Here is a 14,790-nt window from a genome sequence, read left to right as displayed (position 1 = left end):
AAATGTTTGCTGTTATTATTCCACTTGTCTGAACCACTTCTGCTCATACCTTCAAAATATTCTCTGCGCTGCCCTCTTTGCAGAGGTGGAGGATTCTAACAGGTATGGAACACTACATATAATGTCAAGTTTAATCAATGCATTAGTTTCACTAAACAATTTTTCCTATTTTTTTTTATTCTTTTGAGGGGTGGCTCTCTGAGAGGGAAGGGGGTAGAATATACACTGGGAAACATAATATAAAAAAATCAAACATCAATAAAACAAAAAAAATCATTACTAAGAATGCCTCATTCTTTCTTGGACAGACTTCCCCTGTAAAACAGTATGCCAGAGCATAGCGTAGTAGAAGGAGGTTTGGACTCAGAATCTGGAAGACCTAAATCCCAACTATGATGCTAATAGTATGGCTATGGTCAAGTCTAAGTCTCTAAGTGTCAGTTTCTTCAGCGACAAAGTGGGGATAATACCTTTAATAACTATGTCCTCAATCTGTTATGATGCTCAAATGTGATCAGGTATGTAAAGTACTAACTCTTTTTTTTAAGCTTTTATTTAATATTTTATTTTGCTCCAGCTGCATGTAAAAACAATTTTTAATGTTTTTAAAACTTAAATCACTAACTCTTAAAGCACCATTTCAAAATCTGCCATTATTATGATTCTTTCTCTGAACTCTGAAATCTGCTTTCCCTTTAGGTTAAAATACAAATTCTTCAACCCCACATTCAAGACCCTCTAAAATTCAGGCTACCCTTTTTTGGGGTCTTATTTTATATTCATCATCTGATCATAGTTTCAGAACTTAGAAAACATCTATATCTAGTCCAACCCTCTCATTTTATTGATGAAGAAACTGAAGGCCAGATATATCCAAAGTTACACCCGAAGTCACAGAGATGGCATCAGAACCCATGTAATCTGTCTCTAAATCTTCAGTTCCTTACACTGTACTATAGCCCCCTGTGCATCCTCTATGTTCCACACAAAGTGAATTAATTACACACTGTTAAAGTCAATCTCTCATCTCCCACCTCTCTGCAGTCCTTCCCACAGGCCAAACCCAAGCCTGGATCATACTTGCTCCATGATTTTTAATCTCCTTTCAAGGCCTGGCCTTGACTTCCTCTGAAGTTTTCCCAGATCTTTCCAAATACTTAATACTCTCTCCAACTCTCAGTGATTTATTTAATGTGTAAACACTGGGCATGCCCACCTCCCACACATTCCTTAGCAGAATGTATACTCCTTGAGGGCAGACATTGTTCTTTTGGGGGGTGGGGAGAGAGGTAGGAGGAGGTTCTTATATCCTCAGCACACCTTGCCCAGTATTTGTTAAAGCGGCAAATACTTAATAAGTGTATATTGAATTGAAGCTGGCTGAGTCTAAATTTTCTTCAACATGACAATCCTTCAAAAACCTGAAGACATTATAAGATCCCCAGTTACTCCAACCAAACAAAAGGTTCAAGTCTATTACTAAAACCACCACCAGACCCTCAGAATATGCATTTTCTAAATCTCTGGTGTAAATGGTAAAAAAAAAAAAAAGAAAAAAAGGTAAAGTAAGAGAAAGCACTGTGAGAAAGGGGAAGGAGAATATAAATTAATTTGAGTAACTGGATCTTTTATGCTCCCATAATCAATTGCACTACAAAATAAGTGATTTATAACCTTAATTTGCAATCTCCACCACCAGCATCATTTTTTACATTCTCTTAAGTTTCTCCTTCAAGAGACAGATACGTGAACTGATAATTATGCTGTAAAAGCATCAAGCTATTAAGACTAAACATTATATACATGGAGTTTATTGTTGTAACCAAACAAAACTGTGTTCTAATTTAATCTGGGTACATATTTAATGATATGCAAAGTCATTATTGTGCTTCTTGGGAATTGGCTGTCTTAACTATACAGTAATATTAATAGTGCCTGTTTTATTTCCTGAGTAGTGACAGAGAACAGAAAGGAGTAACAGAAGCAAAAAAATGTTTAGAAGTTAAAGTATATGACTAGACAAAAGAAGATAAGGAGGAGGTGAGCTATGGAGAGCTTCAAATGCCAAAGAGAAGAGCGTTCTATATGATCCTGGAGCTAAAAGGGCAGGCACCACTATGGTTTAATGAGGGTATGTGTCAGGTTACATTTGGTAAATGATCGAATATGTGGGGAGGGTGAGAATGAAGAATACAGGACAAGACTGAATGACTGGAAAAGCAACTATGTGTCCTCAAAAGAAACAGGGAGATCAGTAAGAAGGAGATGGGAGAGGAGATAGGAAGTTAATTCTGTGTTGGACATGAAGGGTTTGAAATGCTTATGAGATATACAAATAAAGATGTCCAACAGACAGAGGAACTAGAGCTTAAGAGAAAGACTAACACTGGAAACACATATGCATGTAGAGACATGTGTGTATGTGTGTGTATATATGTGTGTGTGTGTATATATATATATGTGTGTATATATATATATATGCATATATATATATATCTGTTGTGTATATGCCTATATATGTATAGAGACGATCATTAAACTCACAGAAGCTGATAAGATCGGAGAATAAAAGGGGGACTGGGTCTAAGCCCTGACGTTTGCGTGAGCTCTGCACACCTGACCCACCAAAGGAAGTAGAAGAGGTAGGTTACAAGAACCAGAAGAGGGCTGAGTTATGAAAACACAGGGAGGAGCCAGTATCCAGGAGAAAAATGGTGCTCAACGATGTCGAATGCTACCAGAAGGATGAGGACTGAGAAAAGGCCACTGAATTTGGCAATGAAGAGACTACAGAGAGTGGTTTAAGATGAGTGATGAGACTGAAGCCAGATTTTATGGGGCTATATAAAGCTTTTTAAATGGGATTGGCTGTGGAAAGGAAGAGAGATATAATAGGGCAGAATAAGATTTTAAGGATGGAGGAGACTTGGTTCTACATAGGGAGAGACAGGGGGTGGGAGAGGGAGTATGATTTCAGGGACAAGCTAGCAGGAGACAGGACAGGAGAAGGGATCAAATGAATGAGTAGAACTGGACTTGCTGAGAAAGGTTGTTTCTTGCAAGGAAGGTCAAAATGTGGGATGTCAAAAGATGTAGGGGAGAAGAAATATAGCTTCTGTGCTAGATTTAAGGTCTCTCCCTGCCCCACACCCCACTAAGAATACAAAAAAAGAAAAATAGTTGCTGTACTCAAGGAGTTTTCATGGAATTTAGGAGTTCTAACACATACATAGTTACGTAAACAAGATAAACTGAGGAAAAAGAATCTACTCTTCCTAAGGACTTGTGGGATCAGGAAAGGTTTCCGGTGGGAGGTGGCCCCAGAATTAAGTGCTGAAGCAAGGTATTCCACGAAGCAGAAGTGAGGAAAGAGTGCATTCCAGGCATAAGGAAAGGAGCTGTGTGAAGACATCTTGCAGGTGCCAGGAATGGTGTTTTAAGGCACTGAGACAGGTGATGGAACTTGAAGTTCAAGGATGGCTAGATTCAGAATCTGGAAGACCTAACTCTGACTACTATGTAAAATGTGTGAAGAACAGAGACTACCCTGGGGAAGGCAGGTGAGAACCAGATTATGGAAAGCTTGAGATGCCAAGAAGAAGAAGAGAAATGTTCAGGCTAAGATGTCTAAAAATCAGGAAGAAGACATTTAAAGAGGAAATGAATGCTTCCTGCTCCCAAATCTTCAGCTACTGTCCAATACTAACAAGGATGCTTCAAAAAGGCACAGTCATTCCATGTTAATATCATGTCTAATCTATTTACTTCTAATCACTGTCTTTTCTGTAACTCCTGTCTGTTCTCAAGCAGCACTCGGTAAATAGGACAGACACTATTACGCTTACTGCAAATATGAGGAAACAAGAGTACAGAGAAGGTAAGTGACTTGCCCAAGGTAAATAAAGAACCTATGAAAGAATACAGTTCTCTTTACTTTCAGGACAATTTCCTTCTCACTAGATCATCCTGCAACCAGCAATTCTTTTTTTGCCTTCTGTATCTGGAACTCATCAGGAATCATAAGGTAGCCTTTATTCCCTAGCACTGAAATGTGTATTTAAAAAAAAAAGATAGAGGTTTTCAAACTTTAAAAAATATAGGTGTTAAAAATAGGTTTTTTAAAAACCAAGTTAAAGTTTAACATTTGCAAAGCTTCTATTACAGTCCCTCCTCAGAATGGGGAAGAATTTTTTTAACTCAAAGTAATTTTCTGAAGAACTTCTGGGTTTCTACTAGAGCATTCTAAAAGTAAACAAGCACTCATCTCATCCCCATGCAGCAACTACGTTATGGAAGGTGTCTCTTCTTTGAAAAATACAGGAAGTGAGGGAGGAGAGGGTGTGATGGAGGGGAAAAGGAGAATGAAAATGTTAGCTTTTGCTGCTACCTTAGAAGTAACAGAGTGAAAAAAAGTAGTATATTTGAACTAGATTTGAATCCCAGCTTGGCTGTTTAACGTAAGTGGTAAGTTTTGTTTTGTTTTGTTTTCTCTGTAGGTCTCAGTGTCATCCCCTGTAAAATAAGGGGCTCAGCTTAATCAAGTTGGCTCTACAATTTTATTATCTTGAGACTCAGCTGATTGTCACTGATAAATGGATACAAGGTTTCAAAAAGGAAACTGTCACCTCACACTGACTCCAGTGACTTTTTTTTTCTTGCTTTGTTGAGAACAAACTATGAGTGAAGAATTAGGCATGGAAGACTCAAACATTCAGATATATACCTTCCCAAGGTAAAATAAAGTGCTAAGTGAATTTCTCAACGAGTTATAAACAAAGCTATTACCTTCATTTTCCTGTCCATGCTATTTAAATACCATTTGAGATCTGAATGACACTTGTAGTGCTAAGAAACCCTAAAGCTAGTACGACCAAACTTCCCCCTTTTTCTTTAAGTAATTCCTCCCATGGTTTTTATAAAGCAAACCAACACTGACCCCTCCCTAAATGAGGTTCAGAAATAGAGAGATACATACCAAAACTCATCCCTTTCCTTCTGGTTATCTATGCTCTTTATATCCTGTTGCTTACAAACTACTAAGGGGACCACTTGTAAAATGTTTCAGTTTTTAGGCTGTTAGTTGTTAGGTTTTAAAATTTTACAGAAGGGCTCAAATAAATACTGGGAGGAAAAAACCCTCACTTCAAGTGGCCTAAAAATAATTACAAAACTCAAGTTACAGAAGCTGCTGTTCTGTTCTAATGCTTGTCAACAAAGACTACCTGAAGCAGAGCACCATCACAGAATGGCAGGAGAAAAAAGATGTGCACCAGAATCTGACCTATTTGAAAAAATGTAATCCTCTAGGACTGCAATCTTTAGGAATCTAGATTTATAAAGATTTTAACCTTTCGCTAAGATTACAATTTTTAGGTTCTAAAGCTGCAGTTCTGTCAAATATTAACAAAGATGGCTATTTTTCTAATTACTAAAGCGATCACTCTAGTAAGTTATTTACCATGTGATAATTTTCTTAACTCTTCTCCTACATAGAGGGGAACGGCGTTAAAAAAAGATAGCAAGAACTTCTAACTCAATGTAACACTAATACCTATAAAAATATATGACGACAAAATTGTATAAGTTGTAACAGAACTGCATATCTATATCAAGTTTCTTTTACATTCCTTGACTGTGTCTGTTAAAAGTACTATCTTTGATGATTTCTTAGGGGGAAGAATCTGGTATCACCTAACATTTTACAAAATGTAATGTAATTTACGACTATAATGACACCACTCTGGAAATACTTAACATGTTTTTTTAAACCCACAAAGCACTTTACTTAGTCAGTTTATCATTTTAATCTACTGGGAACTAAAGGGATCTTAACCTTTTTCTGATCTCTCCTTTGGCAGCCTGGTGAAATCTATGCACCTATTCCTTCTCAGATTGATGTTTTTAAGTATATGAAATAAAATACATAGGGTTACACAGGTAACCTATTTAGTTATTGAAATATTTTAAAATAAATTCACAGAGTCCATACACACACATAGATATACACATACACACATATACATACACACACATACACACATATATGTTAATAGACTAAGCTATCTTAACCATCACTACAATTTTGGGGTCAGCCCTGTAAGTGAATTTTGTTCTAGTTCAAAGGGGGAAGGGGAAGGAAGGGAGAAAGGGAATAAACATTTAAACAGTGCCTGCCATGTAATTATCTCAATGACGATGAAAACAGAAGCGAAAGGAGACCTGAGCAGATCTAGAACCTGTTGTCATTTCTCACTATCCCTCCACCTCAAGCAAAGGTCCTATCCCTCTGTGATCCTCTTTTTTTCTCCCAATATAGATTTAAAAGACTCAACTTTTTGCTGTCCCGTTCCCTTCATTAGCTGTAGTTCATTCTAGTATTAGCTCCCCTGACTTTTTTTTTTTTTTTTTTTTTTTACAATACCATGCAACCTTCCTATGTACCTGGCCAGACTTCCATTTTCTATTCATTTCTTCTTCAAACCTAAGTTTATGAATGAGTTCTCTGTGCACCCTCATTGGTCTCTACAGAAAGCTTCTTACTGTGATAGACGGTGATACTGTCCATCATCTCCCACCATCCTTTTCCTTAAGATTTTACTTAGAGTTTAGATTCTGAAGTGGCAGCCTTTGGCTGCCATATCTGTACACCTGGGAAAGTGTGTGTTCTACACATTATGGTAACTGATTTACAGTGGTGTTTAATACCTTTTGTATGAAAGTGCTATCATCTTTGTCAATGTCCTTTTCTCTGCCCATCTTTTTTAAGGTCACTAACGTGTTTAAATGATTTACAATGGAATTGTTGGAATTGTTTTACTTCTCATTTTCATCCTTTCTTCTAGCTTTACTCGTTCTTAGTACATGGTATGTGCTTAAGAACTGTTTCTTGACTTGGTGGTTTTGTGTTCATTTTTCACCTCTGTTCTAACAAATTAGTGGTCTGACTAATCACAAGACAGTTGGTTCAGGAATAACTCCTTTATCAACAATTAGCTGTCTTCCATCTATTCATATATAGTTAATTTCAATTTTTTGTGAAGTTATTAAGTCTTCACTATGTTCAGCATCTTGTGATTCTTTTCTAGAGCCAAGTATTCATGATATATGTCTTCTGGGCTGCTGAAAGTCTTTAACAAACTTCATTATTCCTTAGCTGTGGGTCATATTTCCCAAAACAGTTTTTTGGCCATCCATGATATTCCCACATTTGTACTGAAGTCACTGAATATTGAAATATATGTTGATCCAATCTGAACAGTCTGAGTTATCTATAAAATTCCTCTACCTCTACCTCTGCAATAGATAGTGCATAAACTGCAATTACTTTCACTGTAGTCTTTTTGCAAAAACAAGCTGTGTAATATGAAATTACTAAATGTCTCATGAAATTATATTTCTTATTCATGTTAATTAAATTCATAATAAATTTTTAAAAAATTATTTGTTAAAGGCAGCTTGGTGGCATAGTAGAGAGAGCACTGGATTTAGGAGTCAGGATGTCCTCAATTCAAATCCAGCCTCAGACACTTACTAGCTGTGTGACCCAGGGTAAGTCATCAGATCTTGCTGTATTGGTTTCTTCATCTGTAAAATGGGGATAATAATAGCATCTGCCTCACAGGGTTGTTGTAAGAATAAAAAGAAATAATATTTGTAAAGTGCTTTTTAAAACTTAAAGTACTACACAAATGCTATTATTATTACCTTTGGATGACAATATAATTAATTCTATCAATTTCTTTATTTGCTTCTCCAAAGAGGCAATAAACTCCAGTGGCTCCCTGTTACCTTCAGGATCAAATATAAAAGCTTCTATTTGGCTTTTAAAGCTCTACATAACCTGGTTTCTTCCTACCTTTCCAGTCCTCTTAACACCTTACTCATCTCTATGTACTCTTCAACCTAGGGGTGACACTGGCTTGTTTGCTTTTCCTCAAACAAGACACTCCATCTCTAGACTCTAAGACTTTTCATTGGCTGTATCCCATGTCTGGAATGCTCTTCCTCTTCATCTTTACTTGGTTTCAAATCCCAGCTAAAATCCCACCTTCCATAAAGTCTTTTTCATTCCCCTTAATTCTTTTTCCCCTTTGAGACTAACCCCAATTTGTTATAGATACAAAGACAGTCATTAGATTGATATGTAATTGTTGGCATATTCTTTCCCATTCGACTTTTCAGTCCTTGAGAGAAGGGCCTTTTTTGTATTTGTTTGTAAACCCAGCTGTTAGCAAAGTGCCTGACATGTAGTAGGCACTTAATAAATGCTAGATAACTGACTGACCAAAGAGAACCTATGAAGCATCTTTCCACTTAGTTGTAACTTCCTCATCTTCTGGTTTCATTTATGAGAATGTCAGATTAATGTGATTTATTCTAGTAATTTGCCCACTGGCTAATCATTGGACAGAAAAATCTCCCATGTGGAGTATTTACAACAAAGATAATGATTATAGATGGTCTAAAATTTTGTGATACTTAGTACCCTCTACATGCTTATCCATCAGTTTGCTACTTCACTGCAGGAGCTGAAGAGGGCCACACAGAACTGAGAGCCATATTGTATTTTTCTTTGTTGCATGGATTACCAAAGCCAAAGAATTTATCACCAAGGGGTCAGCTGACAAGTGATGACCTTCCCCATTCTGTGTCCCACTCTCATTCCCATTAGCTACCACTCCCAACTTTGTTTTCATAGGATCATAGATAGAGAGCTGGAAGGGACCTACCTCAAAACCCATCTAGTTCTAGTTAAATTCTGTCATTTTACTTCTGAGGGAAATGAAGCTCAAAGAAGTTAAGTGATTTTCCCACAGTTACCGTCAAGTGTGAGAGCTGAATTCAGATCTTCTGACTCCAGGATTAGCGCTCTTCACTGTAGCAGACAAAAGCTGTTCATTCCAGTGCCCAATTTAATAATCTTTTCTGGAGATTTGTAATTCAACAGTGGGGGATGAATGGTCCAAGAGCAAAACCAATCAGAGAGTAGAAAGAGAGTTTGAATCCCATCCTTCCTTCAATAGTCAACCATAGGGCTAGTCTCCCACAAAACTATCCCTAATCCTTCTTTATCCCAACACTCCATCTCATCAAGTCTTTCAGTACAGTTATAACCCAGCTACTAGGTGGGTTCTCACAGCAACAGATATGAAGGTGCCAATGCGAAAATTCTCTCCCACCAACCCATACCTTATGGCTGTTATAAAGCTCACTGAAGAAAATGATTCCTTAAAAGTTATAATTGGACAAGTGGAAGCTAATGACTTTATGAGACAACAAGAAACAAACAAACAAAAACTCAAAAGAATGAAAAAATAGAAGAAAATGTGAAATATCTCACTGGCAAAAACAAAAACAACAACCTAGAAAACAGATCCAGGAGAAGTAATTTAAGAATTATTGGACTACCTGAAAATCATGATCAAAAAAAGATATTGGAAATCATCTTTCAAGAAGTTATCAAGGAAAACTTTTTTTTCTTGGATAAAGACTTCATTTCTCAAAATTGAGTCAAATCTATAGAAATAAGAGCCACTCCTCAGTTGATAAATGACATTCTAGAACATAAGGGTAAAATAGAAATTGAAAGGATCCACCGATCAGCCCCTATACACAGTAACAGCAATACTGTATGATAATCTATTGTGAATAACTTAGCTATTCTCAGCAATACAAGGAATCAAGACAATTCTGTAGGACTTATGATGAAAGGTGCTGTCCATCTTCAGAGAAAGAACAGGTAGAGTCTGAATACAGATCAAAAATACTTTTTCTTTACTTTATTTTTCTTGTCTGTGTTTTCTTCACAGAATGACTTACATGGAAATGTGTTTTGCCTGACTACACATGCATAATCTATGTCAAACTGCTTGCCTTTTCAATGAGAGAGGGGCAGGAGAGAGGGAAGGAATTTGGAACTCAAAATTTGAAAAATAAAGATTAAAATTGTTTTTACATGTAATTGGCGAAAAGTAAAATATTAAATAAGATTCGTAAAAGGGGAGGAGAATAAAAGCCTCATGTCCGCCCTTCCACCTTTTTTGATTTGGGTGGGGCAGAAGAAGCCACACCCTAGTTCATATACACAATTTTAAAAGACAGTATTCATACACTGAGGGTGTTTGCTCAATTTTTTTTTTTTTACCATAGGGGTAATACAACCAAAAAATTTGATTTAAACTCTTTTAAAATTACTTAAGACCATTAATTAAGCATATATATAAACAGCAACCAGGAAAAGGAAAGTCAATATACATAATAAAAACAACAATCTTCACATCAGGTCAAGGATTATTATAATAATAATAGCTAACATTTATATAGTGCCTACTATGTCCCAGGCACTTTAGAAATATGTCATTTGATCCTCACAACAACTTTTGGAAGTAGGTACTATTATTAGTCTCATTTTACAGATGAGGAAACCAAGGCAAATAGAGGTTAACTGACTTGCCCAAGGTCTCATAGCTAATAGTGTCTGGGTCTGGATTTGAACTCAGGTCTTCCTGACTCCGGTATTCTATCTCCCATGACACATAGATGCTCCTATTATTGTCTTGTTCCACTATTAAAGCAGAAAAATCTTGGAAGTGTGTAGAAAAGATTTACCCAAGGTCATATAGGTTGTCATCACAGCCAAAAGTCAAGTTCAGTCCTCCTAAAAATCTTGGTTCTTGCCTAATCTATCTATTCAAAGAGAAATCTCTTATCCCTTTTATTCTAACAGATAACAAGGGCAGCTAGGCAGTGCAGTGAATAGAGCAGCAGTGCAGGAGTCAGGAGGACCTGACCTCAGACGCCTGACACTCACTAGCTGTGTGACCTTGGGCAAGTCACTTCACCCCAACTGCCTCCTCCTGAGTCATCTCCAGTCATCCTGATGAATATCTGGTCACTGGATTCAGATGGCTCTGGAGGAGAAGTGAGGCTGGTGACCTGCACAGCCCTCCCTCACTCAAGACAAACTCAAGTGCAAGTCATGTCATCATTTCTCTGATGGCATGGTCTTCTTTGGCAATGAAGGACGAACACATGTAACAGATAACAGTAACTGGATATTTTTAATTGGCAAAGTACTAAGTGGAGAACTGATATGAGAATATTTAAAAACTATTTTAGCTTCAGAATGGCCTAATAAACCAGGTCAGAGGTAGGTCTCATAAAATACCAAGTGTTACTGGGGAGGTGTGGGGCGGGGGTGGGAGGGTGGGGGGATTAGTTTTGATCTAGTTGATAATTTTGAAAGAGACTTTGCTTTTTAATCCTAACAAGGATCAAAGCTGCTCTTGGCAGAAGTAGGTCTGAAACCACGTACCTGGAAAATAACAAGGTAATTCTACACATTCAAGGAAACCTCTCCAGTAAAGTAGGATAAAATCAGTATTTAGTTATATAAATTTAGTTATTTAACTATAACTTATTTATTTAACTATACTTAACTATTTAAGTATATTTAACTAATAATCAGTATTTAGTTATATAAATAAATCACAAAAAGATACCTAGTACTCTAAAATCAGAAAAGGCAATTAATGATCAAAGAGACTCTAACCCCTCAAGTTAGGCTGGCATGATTTGGGGAGCTATCAACGAAGATTTCCTTTAGACACAACTTTCAGTGCTTACTACCCATCAGGAGACTGGCTGATTCACCTTCTGTCCGGTTTAGTAATTGAATTGATAAATTCCAGGAAAACAGGAAGGAAGAGACACATACAGACACACACACACACTTGAATATTGTAAAGTTTCAAGAGTAAAATATATGTATATATGCATATACGCAAATATATGTATATGTGTATATATATATATATATACATATATTTTTTTTTCTTTTTAAATTCAGATATTGGGAGTTTCTTTAACCCTCTACTTTAGGAAACAATTGCAATGAAAAAATGTCCCCAAAAAGTAAATATCAAAAAGAATATAGTTCAGAAAACAATTTTACTTTTAAAAAAACTGAACAATGTTACATAAGGAAATACTGCTAAAATTGTTTAGAAAATCATCTCCCTCTTCTTGAAGAAATGGTGAATATGAATACCGAGAAGTAAGGAGATACATGAACTGATGCAAAGTCCGATAAGTAGAGCAAGGAACACAATATGCACCAAAGACTATAACAATGTGAACGATAACCACAAAATAATCTAAATGACTCATGTAAAATTATAAAGAACAAGCCTGGCCCCAAAGAAGAGACATGAGAAGACACTCTCTCCCAACTCCTCTGCTGAGGTTAGGGAGAAGAAGAGAACACGGTTTTTTGTTATATGTGATGGTTCTCTGAGGGGGGGAGAAGAGATATAACAAAAGATATCGACAAAAATCTATTTTTAAAATGTAAAAAAAAACCCTTCTAAAAATATACGCATTTCCACAATCTTTCAAAGTACCCAAAATATACAGTTTAAACACTTAGGTCAGAAAAAGCTGTTGTTGAGCATTATTCCTATTTTAACAAAGTGAGAAACCGAGGCATTTATTCAATGTCAAAGCTGGAAATAAAATTTAACATTCACTCTCTGGAGGCTCTGTAATCACTTGACCAACATATCAATTCTAATGTGAAAAGCCTGACATTTCAAGTTTTTAAGTTATCTAACTCCCTTTAGCAAATTATTAAAAAAAAAAAAAACCCTAGTTAATCTGAATCAATACGGAAGGAAGCTGAAAGTTATTTCACACAATTCAGAAAATTAGGGTAGCCATAAATACATTTGGAATTATTTTTGTAAGGGGGAAAAACATCAAGATGCTTCTTAATATGCCAACACAGAGGGGATTTCCAGCATGGGGATTTCTGGCATAGGGTTTTCCTGAGGGAGAATGGAGAATCCCCCTCAAAAAATAAAAAACTTGGACTAGTTACTCTTTTGCTTACTTTCACTACCAGGATATACACTCCTGGATATTTGCCCCTTTCTCAGAAATCTCGCAGCAAATACCAAAGTTGTTTCACCCTAATAACCAAATCTCCTACGGGTTTTTGTTTTAAAAATAAAAGCTCTGTAGCTTTAAAAGGCAACAAATGTATCAGTACTTTTAAATGAAGTCAATCACCAAGAATATCCAAAGTTCATGCCCAGAGTCCCTGGTGAAATTTTCTAGTGTTTCAAATTTAAAGTCCCAGAAATAGGTGGGGGAGGTCACAGGGCACCCCCAACAGGGGCAAGCCTTCACCCAAGTCCCCCACAAACTCCCTGAGACTACCTGAGGCTGCTCTCAAAGTTTCAGCCCCGAGGTTAGGTTTTCCCCTTCCACTTCCCAACAGCCCCCTTCTTAAAGGGGGGGAAGGGTCAAGACCACTCTGGGGAGCCCCCAAAAGGAGGGACCAGTTACCCCTGAGTCACTGGGCTGGAAGTTACCTCGTTTGACACTGGAGCCACAGAAAAGAAAGATTTATGACAATATTCCTAGCGCTCTGAGGATCACCTAATGCAACCTCTTTATTTTACAGATGAGGAAACTAAGGCACAAGAGAAAACGACTTAAGGGGGCCAGAGGACCGGCACAGAGGAGTCGGAAGGGACCCTAAAGTTACAGATGGGGCAGCGGAGGCCCTCACCAGAAAGTGCCGAGGACTGGGGGCAGAACTGGCTTTAAGAGTCATCTGACCCAAGGCCTTACTTCGCAGAGGAGGAAACTGCGGCCACGACTGCCAGGGCCCCTGGGACCACCTGGACCGGCGGGTCTGGCAAAGCCTTCTCAGAGCGATGTTTTTAAAGGCGTACGATAAAATGCACGGGATTACAAAGGAAACCGCTTAGCGTAGTTTGGATTAAAATTCAGTGATTTTTTTTTAAAGTTTCAGAATGTATATATACATATATACACACAAACACACGTATATATGTATATAGTTTTTAAACCACGTTCCAGGGCCACGCAGTTAAGTTCACACCTCCTTCCCCTCCTTTTACAAACAAGGGGCAAGTGAGGCCCTGGCGTTAACCTGTCATTTTACAGTCGGGGAAACTGAGGCCCAGAGTGCGGAAAAGACGGCCCGGGATGGCACAGCCCGGCCTCGAACCCAGCGGGGGGTGCCCCCAAGCCTGCGGGGCGCCTCCCCTCCCCCTCTCTCTGGAGCCGGCTGACCCTTCTCGAGGCCTCCCCAGAGAAGGCCTCGCGTGACCGGGACGCGCCGTGAGGACCCCCCCCCACACACACACACACAAACGCCCCCTTCCTAAAGGAGTGCCCTCTCTCCCCGCCCCCCGGCTGCCAGGCCCCCGGCGCTCCCACGCCCCAGTGTCGCCCTCCTCACCTGCTCCAGCCCCGCGACGCCCCTCCGCTTCGCAGACCAACCACCGCCCAGCTGCGCACGCGCTCCAGAGCCTCCGCGCCAACTCTCCGACCGTCGCGCAGCGCTCCAAGAGGAGTTCCCGTTGACCCGTCCCTCCCTTCCTCTTCCCCCTCCCCTCGCGGTTCCCGGAGCCGGACCTACTTCTTCTTAAAGGGCCCGCCCTTCACTCACTCGGCAGACAGGACTGCGAGGGGCGGAGCAACCGGTCCCTGAAATTGACCGAGCCTCCTAGGGTTTCTAGACTTAGAGCCCATCCAGGCCAGGCCAGCTCCTCCTCCCCCTCTATTTACAAAGGACGAAGAAGGGAAGTGAATGAGTTGCCCAAGGTCTCCTAGCTGATGAGGGGCAGGGCTGTGCCTCCCCTGCCCTCCTACTTCCTCCGCCGCAGATCGGCAGGAAACCGCTATCGACCTCAGCTGCAGACGGGGAGGCCCCCCCTGCTCCACCCCACCTCCATCTAACAGATTAGGAAACTGAGG

At 38.9% G+C, this 14,790-nt stretch overlaps 1 protein-coding gene across 1 annotated transcript in view; it reads right to left on the bottom strand.

Moving 5' to 3' along the window:
* MOB3A (MOB kinase activator 3A) overlaps positions 1–14,400 on the bottom strand; it is a 35,981-nt gene extending 21,581 nt beyond the window's left edge. The window contains exon 1 of the mRNA XM_072601494.1: positions 14,273–14,400. The gene's annotated coding sequence lies outside the window, so the exon portion shown is untranslated. The remainder of the gene's footprint in view (positions 1–14,272) is intronic.
* Between the last annotated feature and the right edge of the window lie 390 nt (positions 14,401–14,790).

Source organism: Notamacropus eugenii, chromosome 4 (genome assembly GCF_028372415.1).
Source record: "Notamacropus eugenii isolate mMacEug1 chromosome 4, mMacEug1.pri_v2, whole genome shotgun sequence".
Classification (NCBI taxonomy): domain Eukaryota; kingdom Metazoa; phylum Chordata; class Mammalia; order Diprotodontia; family Macropodidae; genus Notamacropus; species Notamacropus eugenii.
The sequence above is the reverse complement of the archived record's forward strand: the minus strand, read 5'-3'. Positions and strand labels throughout refer to the sequence as shown.